The sequence below is a fragment of the Silene latifolia genome, chromosome 11 (assembly GCF_048544455.1).
Source record: "Silene latifolia isolate original U9 population chromosome 11, ASM4854445v1, whole genome shotgun sequence".
Classification (NCBI taxonomy): Eukaryota; Viridiplantae; Streptophyta; class Magnoliopsida; order Caryophyllales; family Caryophyllaceae; genus Silene; species Silene latifolia.
The window spans coordinates 11,022,489-11,034,554 of NC_133536.1; positions in this window are offsets into that span (position 1 = coordinate 11,022,489).

The following is a 12,066-nucleotide window of genomic DNA, read 5'->3' on the forward strand; positions in this document are numbered from 1 at the left end:
TAGAGGAATATGAAGGATTGTGGATCATTGTGTATTTGTGTTATCTTATAAGGGTATTTTACTATTTTTATCAGATGAGACACGAAAATGAGACATATGTTTTACACTTAATGATGTAGTATTTGTACACTGTTTTCGTTTCGTTTTATATGTCGTTTTAGAATTAAATGAAGTTTATGGATGAGTGGTTAAGTATTTAGTTCTCATTTGTAATTCATTTGACATGAATATAAAATTCCAAAAACTTTATCCGTCTGTTCTGGTCATTTATTTACTTTTCATTTTAGCATAAAGTTCAAGGAAAGATAATTGAACCATTTGTAGATATAATTATTGGATGAAGAGTGAATCAAAATGAGATAGATGATCAAATAATAACTCATGAAGAACATTCCCAAATTAAAAGAAAAAAATAGACAAAGGAGTACGAATTACAATTCCTTTAAATTTCTACTCTCTTTTTTCAATTCCAATTATTTATTTATATATTCAATTATTAAAACAACCTTATAAAAAAACAACAAATTGAGATCGAGTGAATTTTCATTCCCACTTAGGGCCCGTCCTTTTGGACTGAAATTGTCTGAACTGAACTGAACTTAGCTGAGCTGAACTGAACTGAACTTAATAGAGCTGAGCTGAACTTAATGGAACTGAACTAAGCTGAAGTAAGAGTTAATTTATAAAGAGAAAAGTTGAACTGAACTGAACTAAATAAAGTTGAACTGAACTGAACTAAATTGAAATGAGTCATAGTGTCATACGTAGAGCTGGCAAGTCTGACCCGACCCGAGTCACCCGAACAAACCTGACCCGATAGGTCCCGAAAATATTGTGACCCGAAACCGACCCGACCCGACCCGATGACGACTCGTAACCCGACGTAACCCGATTAAGGTTACTCGAAACCGAATTCGACCCGGCCCGAGATGACTCGTGTCAACCCGATTCATGTACGGACCTGTCCGGCTGTCCCGACCTGACCCGACCCGATTGTTGAATGATAACTCGAAATTAACCCGAAAGTTGATCCGACCTGAAACATAACCCAAAATAAAGTAACAATTAAATCAAATTAAAAAAAAATCTTTTTCCCATCATTTTTTTACCTCTTGTTCCATTTTTAACTACTTTAATGATATTTTTTTTTCCGACTTTTTGTAAATTACTCTAAAAATAATTTTAATACTATGAGACTTTTTTTTAAAAAAAAATTCGAAAATATCTAATTTTTAAATAAATAAACCGTTATTCTTATAACCACGGCGAAAATCGACAATAAAAGAATAGTAAATAAAAACTAATATTATTAAAGTTGATTTCAAACTTGGTGCCAAAATCCAAATTTGAAATATTTGAAAATTAGACTTGGAGCCACGACGAATTTTCAATTTTAACATGGTTTCAAGGTGAATATTCAATTTTTGACTTAGCGCCAATGCTTGAAATTCAATTCTCTACCTTGGTGCCAACTTTGACAGTACAATTCAAATTCGCTTTTTTGAAACACAAATACGTTTTATCTGGGTAACAAAATGTGAAAACAATATGTTGTATTACTAAAAATTTAAATTATATTTTCAACTACTATTTAGATTGTTTGGAATACGGTTATTTACCGAAACAAACAAATAGTCGACAAAAGTATTTATTTGTCGTTATATATTAACAATTACATAATCTCGCCTTGAAGTCTCTAACAATGAACTACAAGTCTACAAGGTTCATGCAAAGAACTCTTTCGATATTAAACGCTATATTATGAAACTACTTCTGACTCGTATGCTCTACATACACAACCTTCCAAGACGACTTATTAACAATTCTCGATACTAAATACCACACTTCATTACTTCTTATCTCATTGTAACGTCGTCAATCAACCAATAACAGGTTATAATATCGTTTGATGAGCCAAAATCGAGTTTTAATGTCTTTAGTACATTGTAAAACTGCCGTATCATCTTTTAAGACGTTATTCAGGCGATCATGTCATCAAGTATACGCCACCGCCTTGATCCACATATCAACTCTCCAACTATTTAAATAATCGAAAAATCGAATCGATAATGAATTGAAGAGTCAAACCATGCAAAACCTATCATAAGCACAAAATGATCAAAGGCCTTGAGAGTGATTAAGGATGATTAGAGAACGTAGAATGTAATAAGGTTTTGGTAAAAATGAAAAGTTAAACTATAAAACACGATTTATAACCTTTAATCATCCTTAACCAAACAGCGGAAATAAATCCCGTTAGACTGGCTACTCGGTCGAGTACTAAGAGTACTCGGCCGAGTACTACACTACTCTGCTGAGTGTTCCTGGACAGTAGCCTGACCAGAAAACAAACAACACTTTACTCGGCCGAGTTACCCTATTCGGCCGAGTAACAAGACCCAGAAACCGGTGGTATTACATGTGTACTTAGAAAACGAAAAAGTTCAGAGATAAACGAGAGAATATCCCAATTATTTAAATGCAGTTTATTTAAAGAGATTAAAATGCAATTATCGTATAAAAAAAAGTGGAAAAACCAATTTTAGTTCCATTTCGATCCAAGACCGGCTAGTTTTAGTTCCATTTCGGTCCAAAACCGGACCCGACCAAATATTTAGGATTCAGTCCGGTCCAAGACCGAAAATCTTAGGCCCGGTCTTTAGCCACTAAATTTTTATTATCTGTCTTTGGTTCGAACCTGCTTGGTCCGATCTTGGACAGGTGCCCAGCCCTAGCACTTGTTATATTATGGGTTTGTTTAGTTTAAGAGTTTATTAAGGTAGTATAAAATACCATACAACTGAAAGCATGGTATAAGAATTGGTCAAATGTAACAACACTAAATCATACAAATAAGTTAAAAACGAATAGCTTCCATTTTACCAACTAATTAGACACTATCGAAATTGCTGCAACACCCTCAATTATCAATGAACCTTTCGCAAGACCTTTCCTAATAAATAAGGGTGCTAACAACTCGATTACCCGAGATAGTACATATTATTAGATAATAATAGACGATTTTAATAATTTATTACAAAAAGGTCTCCAAAGGAAACACAAGCGATATACCACTCAACCACTTAATAAATGAAATACAACAGTATATCAGAACAATCGTCTAATCTAACTAAATTCTTTATCGTCACGTCCCCTCTAGCGATTCCGAAAGCCACGCCATGCCAGATACACCTGAAAAATCTCACTGTTCCCCATTTGTCGGCGATATCAAATGGATCGCCGCAGACATAGACAAAACAAGACAACAACCAAATAAACACCACACAAGATCAGTAACAACAAATATGACTAACCAAAAAATTACATACAGACACGCAATCAGACTAAACACCACATAACATCTCCCAACCTCAAAACTTCGTAGTAAATAGTGTTCGAACTGCAGTGCAGACACCACTAGCTCTCATCACAATGAGTAGCCTGATTCCCATCGCAACAGGTAACCAGCCCCTGACGATGCCAGACCGCAGCACTGGACATCAACAACCCCGACCACTCATGGCAACGAGCAAACCCAAATCCTTAATGTGCACACCCTCTTGTGACGGAGGCACAAGAGGCGATACATGGGGGTAAAGTCCATCTCCCGACATGGCTTCACAATCACAACCTTCGTCACCATGAACAACGTGATAATAGAAATAACACAATCATATAATTACAACATCACAACCGTCTCATAATTAATCATACAACTAAACTGAGTAGGGAAACCCTACCTTTAGAGAATCCATTCCAATAGCAGCCAATCATATAGGGGGGTGTTTGGTTCAATAGCATGGAATGAAATGGATTGGAATATGAACCCATAATGGTATGGGGTTCTAAATCCATTCCTTTATAAACTTGTTTGGTTCATCTAAAATTGTAGAAGGGAGGAATGTAGTTAGATACCAAGAGGGGAAGTTGGGTATGAGATTCTAAGGGGTTGGAATGGAGTTAGAATCCATTGGGTATCTAACTCCATTCCAAAAGACTCCAACCAAACATTGGAATGGAGCAAATCCATTCTAATCCATTCCAAGAGAGCCAACCAAACACCCCGAGTACCAACACCGTCAGCTACGACAAACAACTAGACTATATTATAATCAACATCCCCTATTTACTAAATGAATAGGCGAAACTCCAACTTTTCCCGCCTAAAACATATTTCCTAGAATAGTGCTTGCTATTTTTAGCTGTTCCGGGTGTAATTCCAGAGCAGTTATATGTTACCACCCGTGCTTGTAGAATGACGTCCTTGGTTGAATCCTCCTTTCGGTCTCCTGAAACAGTGAACAAACTGAGGGCTCGGCTTTGGACCGAGCGAACTCACTCCGACGCTCAAGTCAGTAAACTTAGAGAGATAAGTTGTTGATACTTGGCGAAATGTATTTTGTAGAGAGATAAGGGAGATATTACCAGATGAATAGTGATTCTTAGGTTAAATTGTGGATCTCCTCCTCAATGAGAGTTGAGGAGTATTTATAGACTTTCACCTTTTGTCACGTAGTGGCCAAGTGGCCAAGTGGCTAGCAGGTGAAAAGACTGATCTACCCTCGGCCGAGGGACCCATGGCAGGCCGGCGGGCCCTGTTGACTCGCCGCCGAGGGGTCTTGGATATGAGTTCGCGGATGTGTGCCCGGGTGCTAGTTGCCCCGGCCGGGACCCAAGAGACAGCCGACAGCTGTGCTGCGTCGGTTAAATTTGTCTAAGTCGTTGACTTGCTTGTGGATATCTTTGACCTTGCTCAGTATGTTGACTCGGTCAGAGGGTGCAGAATATGCCCCATCAATTTGCCCCCAGCGTAGCCTATGCCGTGGTATGGGCTCCGATGTATGTTGAGCGTATATTCTGCGCAAGTTTGAAAAAATTTTCTGCCCCGGCTTCTTCTTCCTCGGCTTGGTTCTGCTTAGGCCGTACCATATCCCCCCTCCACATGGATGTGTAATGGACATCAGATGTGGAAAAGAAAGTGGTCTTTGGCCGAGACCGAGGTTGTGAGCGCCGTGTGCTTTTGATTGCCCCCGGCCCAAAGGTGACAAGCTTGGTTGATCATGTGGCCGCGGAGAACAGAGATACTTAGGAATTTCTTTGAGGAAGATGAGTAGGCAAAGAGATGAAGGGGTGTGTTGAAGACGCTTGGTCCTTCATTGCATTGATTGACGTTCAAGCTGTTGTTGCAACGATTGACATTCCGTGGTTGCATGTCGACACGTGTCATTGATTGATTGGGCGACGTTTCATGGGTTTGTGCCACTGATTGGTCCTTCTTCATGGGCTTTCCCCTATAAATAGGGCGGTTAGTCCCTGAAATTGGCCACCAATTTCATTCTCTCTAAAATTTTCTTCTCTCTAAACTTTCAAGGGCCTCTTTCTCTTCTAATCTTCAGAGTCGCTACTTCGGCTAGTGCTTTTCTTCAAGGTAAACAAACAAATTTTTAACTTTTTCATTGTTAAGTTTTCGTTGTGAATCATGTCTTCTGCTGATGCCGGTCCTAGTAACCGTGCGCCGGGGTTCCCGTCGCGTCTTGATGAAGAGGAGGCTGCGGCCGCCGTCCGCTAAGGTCGGGGGTCTAGGTCTCCTTCTCCCGAAGTTGATCCGAAGCTTTGGAGGGTTGGGAGGATGATGATGACGATGATGACGGTGATGATCTTTGAAAGGGCTCATCCTAATGAGGGGAGGCGATGCGTCATGGATCACGGCGAACCTTGTAAGGTCCTTACGACCGCGCTGGACCCATAAGTTCGCCGGTTGTTCGCGAAACATTTTTCGAGGGCCACTTCTACTTCGGCAGGGGATACAAAATTGTTATCCCTGAGGAGGGTCAGGCCGTCTGTTGCCCTCCCCCGGGTTGCACCGGCGTATACATCCGGCACCTGGAGTACGGGCTCCGGTTTCCGCTGAATGATTACGTTATGGCCATTATTAGAGCCATGAACGTCGCCGTGGCCCAGCTGCACCCGTTGGCCATTAGAACCATAGTCGGCTTTGTCTGGCTCTGTCTCTTCAAGGGGGAGGTCCCAACGGTTAATTTATTCCGTCGGCTTCACCACCTTCGACCGTCATTTCCTGGCCGCGTCGGATGGTACAGCGTGCAAATGGAGCCGGGTTACGTCTCCGTTGATAAGCTTTCCTCCTGCAAGGACTGGAAAGATCGGTGGGTGTATGTTGAGGTGCCGGATGACTATCCGCTGCCCCGGTCCTTCCAGCACGAAGTTAATTTGCGGTGCGAGAGTAAGGCGGAGCGTGAGAAATGGGTCACCCGGAGCAAGCTTAAGATGGACGCCAGCAAGGTCCCTCTTAATGCGGATGAGAAGCTGGCGATGAGGCTTTTTGAGGCGGACAAGAGTGGGGTGTCGAAAAGATGGATTCCCGACGCGCGAGATCATTCTTCGGATGAGTGCTCTACCATGTCGGCCTCATACCGGCCCTAGCACAGGGTGAATGGGGTCGGTGTGAGGCCCATCTCTGCTCCTAATGTTTCTGTTTCTTGGACTTTGATTTATTTCTTCTACTTAACTCTTGCTTTGTTTCCTTTGCAGACCACTTTGGACCAGACCTGTCTGAGGATATCCTCCGGAGAATGGGGCTGCACAAGGATAAGACCGTTGCTGATTTGCACCCTAAGGCTCTGGCCCGTGATCGCAGAATGTCGCCGAATGATCTGGATCGGATCGGTGAAAGGCTTGAATGTGGAGGCGGCCCGGGCGAAGGTTGCTAGTAACATGCCGCGCCGAACGCGGAAAACAAAGTCTTCGGCGGCGACGGCGTCGACATCGATTCCGCCTCCCATCCCTTCGGTCCGAAGGAGACGGTGGTGATCGTTGACATTACCAATGGGGAGGACTCCGTGCGGAGGGTCTCCCCTTGTCCGTAAAAGGAAAGAGCCCACCCCTGCTGCTGATGCTTCACGATATCTGCTTTGCAATCGCTGCCGGCAAGGAGATGCGTCCTCCGAGCAAGAAGGCCAAGCATGGTACAGATCTATCTTGTGGCTCAGACTTAGCCGGTTCATTAGGCGTTCCTGATGACAGGTCTCCGATATGTCCATGTATATTGACACGGATGCTTTAATTGAATTTTTGTAGATCAACCGTCGGCAGCCGCCGTTCTCACTGTGCGGCAATTAGAGAAGCAGCCTGAGAAGGCGGGTGATAGAAATGTCACCGTTGACTCCTTACTCCAGAAGGTTTCCCCCACCGAGCTTGTGGCAGAGGGGACGAGAATATGCAAGAGGCTGGCGAAATGGACTCAGCTAGCCGGCTCCCACATTATGGAGCAAGAGAAGACCATGGTCAAGCGCCCCACAGCTCGAGCGGCTAAGGCTTGAACTCGACGCGGCGAACAAAGAGGCTAAGAGGGCCAAGGCCGAGGCTGAAAAGGCAGTCCGTGCTGAGAGAAAACTCAGGGAGGACGCTGAAAAGGAGATCCTTGCTGAGAGAGCTAAGACCGAGGCTGCGGCGGCTGAAGCTGCTAAGCTGCTGGAGGGGCGCGGCCTTGTTCAGAAGCACGCCGACCTTTACCGCACGCAGAGGGACGAATGGAGGGGCATGTTTCAGGCCCAGGGGAAGGTGGTCCGGAACAAGGATGCTATCATCACCCAAAGGGAGGAGGATATTGAGACGCTCCAAACCGTTATCCTCCCTAACATGTGCGCCCAATACCGGGACCTGGCCGAAGAAGCTGCCATGTAAGTGATTGGAGAGCTCTTCCCTCTTGATGGCTCCTTTCCATGGGACAAATTTGACGAGCTGTTTGACGACAAGCTCGAAGCTAAGGAGAAAGCCGCGGAGGAGAAGGCCAAGGAGGAGGTAAGGGTGAAGAAGGAGGAAGAGGCGGCCGCGGAGAAGGCAGCCCTTGCTGAGGAGGCTAAGGCGGCCAAGGAGGAAGCCGAGAGGATGAAGGCAGCTGAGGCTGCTGAGGCTGAGGCTGCTGAAGCTGAGGCGGCCAAGACAGCTTCTAGGTCGCCCATCAAAGATGATGCTGCTAACACTACTGATGATAAGCAGCAACAGGCATAGGGAGACGGGCGGTCGTCATCAGGCTCACCCGGCGTCTCGGATAGCTTTAGCTGTTCGGGAGCCAATTATTAAGCCTTTCCTCCCTGCCATCTTTTGGCGCTTCAAATGATATGTCTGTAGCCTTTTGCTTTCCTTCTCCTTGTATTTTGTACAACTTTGGTAGGTTGTGTTTTGGCTTATCCTTATGGGGACGGCCGTCACTTTGTATTCTCCTCACTTGTAACCTGTTATCACTTTTAATAAGAGTTTACTTATTTTGCCTCTGGCTTGGCCGAGGTCTTTTCTTGTCTTCGTCTGAGTTGTCTTCTTACGTTATTAATTGAGCGCTTCTTTTGTTTCCGCTTTGGCCTGGCCGAGGCAGTTTATAGTGCGTATCTCAACTGTGTTTAACGTTTCTAAGGCATGTTGATCGCTTTTGCGAGTATCGACTGCGCTGGTAGTGACTGCCGTGACGCCTGCTTCTTTATAGTGACTGCCGTGGCGTCTATGTCTTGATGGTGACTGCCGTGGCGTCTACCTCTTGGAGTGACTGCTGCGGCGTCTACCTCTTGGGGTGACTGCCGTAGCGTCTACTTCTTGGGTTGACTGCCATGGCGTCTATTTCTTGATGGTGACTGCCGTGGCGTCTACCTCTTGGAGTGACTGCTGCGGCGTCTACCTCTTGGGGTGACTGCCGTAGCGTCTACTTCTTGGGGTGATGCCGTGGCGCCTATTTCTTGAGGGTGACTGCCGTGGCGTCTACCTCTTGGAGTGACTGCTGCGGCGTCTACCTCTTGGGGTGACTGCCGTAGCGTCTACTTCTTGGGGTGACTGCCGTGGCGCCTATTTCTTGATGGTGACTGCCGTGGCGTCTACCTCTTGGGGTGACTGCCGTAGCGTCTACTTCTTGGGGTGACTGCCGTTGCGTCTGCTTCTTGATTGTGACTATGGGAGAAAATGAACACTTTGATGGAAAACTTGGACGATTCTTCATTAGATATAAACATGCGTCGGGGTGCCCACAGTTGTCTTGGGCACCTCCGCCGCTATACAAAATTTTTCCGAGATTGTCGGTGTCCTAATGGCTCATCAAAGGTGCACCCTCCATGTCTATCAGCCGGTGTGCCTTGAGAGAGCGTCGGACCTGGGAATGCACTGTATCTGGAAGGACTTCAATTTGGCGGTGTCGGCTTTTACCCTTTCCAGGTATCTTACCATCCTGTCGTCTCGAGCCTCATACTCTCCTCTGATTTGGTTGGCCACCAATAGTGAGCATGTTTTCACCACGACGTGCTCCGCCCCGGCAGTCCTAGCTAACTCGACTCCATTTATCACCGCCTCGTATTCGGATTCGTTGTTTGAGGTCGAGAAGGTAAATTTCAAGGCGTGCTCAAACACGTCCCCGTTTGGGCTGGTGATAAGGATGCCGGCTCCTGAGCTATTCGTCGTGGGGGACCCGTCAGTAGTTATTTCCCATACGCCGGGATGCGGTTCTTCTTGGTCGGTCGGGGTTCCTTCAACCATGCCGACGTTGATATTCATCGGGTCGCCCTCCTGCTGCAGGGATGGGCTCTTCCCCTTCTCTGACTTCTTTGCCACTTTGAGGGATTGCATGTTGCATCCTCTGGCAGATATTTGGACGTTGACCACCTCGTCCTTCTCGTCCTTGGAGACGAGCTTATGCGCCTCCCCCCGGTCTGAGACATACATCAGTGTTAGGGCCCGGATGGACATCACTGCGTCGGTCTCGCTCAGAGTGACTCGGCCTATGAGAACGTTGTAGGCGGACGAGCCGTCGATGACCACGAACTCAGCTAGGACATTCTTAGCCGCATCCCCCTCGCCGAACATCACTTTGGCGGTCCCGATCGACCCCGGGGTACCAGGCGGCCCCGGAGAAAGCGTACAACGGATTGGTGCGGGGGCTCAAGTCTTCAACCTTCGGACAAGGTTGAGAAAGCACTCCCGAACATGATGTTCGTGTAGGCGCTGTGTCAATCGGGCACCTCTTGACCAGGTGGTTGGATATGTCCAAGTGGACTACAAGTGGGGTCATTTGTGAGGGGCGATGACTCCCTCGTAGTCCTTCTTCCCAATAGTCATGTCGGGGATGTTGGAGGTGGGGACCGCTGTTTTGGGCACAAAGTTGATGGCGACGATACGGCTCGTTTCAGTGCCGTTTGTGCCCATGAGCGGACCCGCCGTTCTCGTTGCCCCCGATGACAACATGGATCACACCTATCCGTTCAAAGACGGATTTCTTATTTGAACCGCCGACATCAGTCTTTTGGCCTTTGGCAACATACTTGCCGAGGCTCCCCTTCCGGATCAGCTCTTCAATGGCATTCTTCAGATGCCGGCAGTTGTCAGTAAGGTGACCGGTGTGGCCGTGGTACTCACAGTACTGGCTCGTGTCACCGTCTCCCTTTGGCTTGGGGGGTCTTTCCCACTTCTGGCCCTCGTTCTTGCTCAGGGCGAAGACCTTGGCGGCAGATACGACCAGGGGGGTGTGATCACTGCACCGCTTCTGGTAGTACGTTCCCGAACTCCCCCCGGCGCCCGCCGAGCTCCGTTTCCTGGCGGACCTGTCAGACCGTGACCTATTATTGTCACGGCGTCCTTCATCCGGGTTGTCCTCCCGGCGGCTCTTTCTCTCTGAGTGCCCGGCCTCGCTGTGGCCTACCCAGGTCTTGTGATAGTCTTCCACCTTGATGGCCTGGTCGGCCATCTTCCTAGCGGCGTCTAGGCCCAGACCTCCGTACTTGATGAGCTCGTTTTTTAAGTCTCCCCTTAGGAGGCCTTTCATCAGCGCGAAGGCCGCCAGCTCGGGGTTCAGCTCTCGAATCTGCTGAACCTTGGCGTCGAACCTCTTCACATAGCTTCGTAGAGACTCGCTCCCCTCCTGTCTGATAGTCAGGAGATCCGATGTCTCCACGGCCCTTCTCTTATTGCAAGAGTACTGGGCTAAAAAGGCGTCCCTTAGGTCGGCGTAACAGTATACCGAGCCGTCGGGCAGCCCCTTGTACCAACTCTGAGCCATCCCATGCAAGGTCGTTGGGAAGACTCGGCACCAGACTTCATCGGGTTGTTCCCACACCGACATGTATGACTCAAAGGCCTCGGCATGGTCGGTGGGGTCACTATCCCCTTTGTATGTGAACGCCGACAACTTTAGCTTGGTTGGCACGGCGGTTTCAAGGACGTAGGCACTGAGGGGCTGTCTGACCACGTGTCGAACGATACGCGGCGATCGGCTCCTCGCATTCCTAGTCCGGCTCCTCTCCCCGTGGCGGGAAGGGCTTCTTCTCCGACTCTGGTGAGTCGGGCTTCTTCTCTGACTCTGGTGAGTCGGACTCCTTCTCCGACTCTGGCGAGTCGGACTTCTTTCACTCCTGCGGGAATGCCTCGTCGGTGCTGCGGCGACGCCGTCCTCCCGCGAGTGCGGGAAGGACTCAGGTCTACCACTAGCACTCTGGGCTCCCCCGGCGTCTTGACTGGGCCAGCTTCTTCCAGTACTCCATTCAAGTCTCTTGGAGTCACATTCTGGGCCCTGGTCTCCTGGACGGGTTCCGCCGCTCTTAGCGGTGTGACAGTGTGAGCCGGCGTACTACCAATTATGTCCAGGAGTAGCTTCAGTTTTGCTGCATCAACTACATGTCCCATGATGGTGACCTGGTTGGCGGGCAGCGGCGTATCTGGTATTATTGGCATCCCATACTCCGGTTGAATTACCTGGCCGGTGGAGGGCTGCGCAACTCCAGAATTGTGGACGGTATCATCTTGGTAGAATTCGGTTTCGTCGGTCACGAATACCTCTTGTTGTTTCGACATCCTCTTAGCTTTTTGGGTGGGTTTTTTTTTGTTTTTTTTTGTTTGGGAATGAATGTGACTAGCTTCTAGTATCTTTTCCCCACAAACGGCGCCAATTGTTCCGGGTGTAATTCCAGAGCAGTTATATGTTACCACCCGTGCTTGTAAAATGACGTCCTTGGTTGAATCTTCCTTTCGGTCTCCTGAAACAGTGAACAAACTGAGGGCTCGGCTTTGGACCGAGCGAAC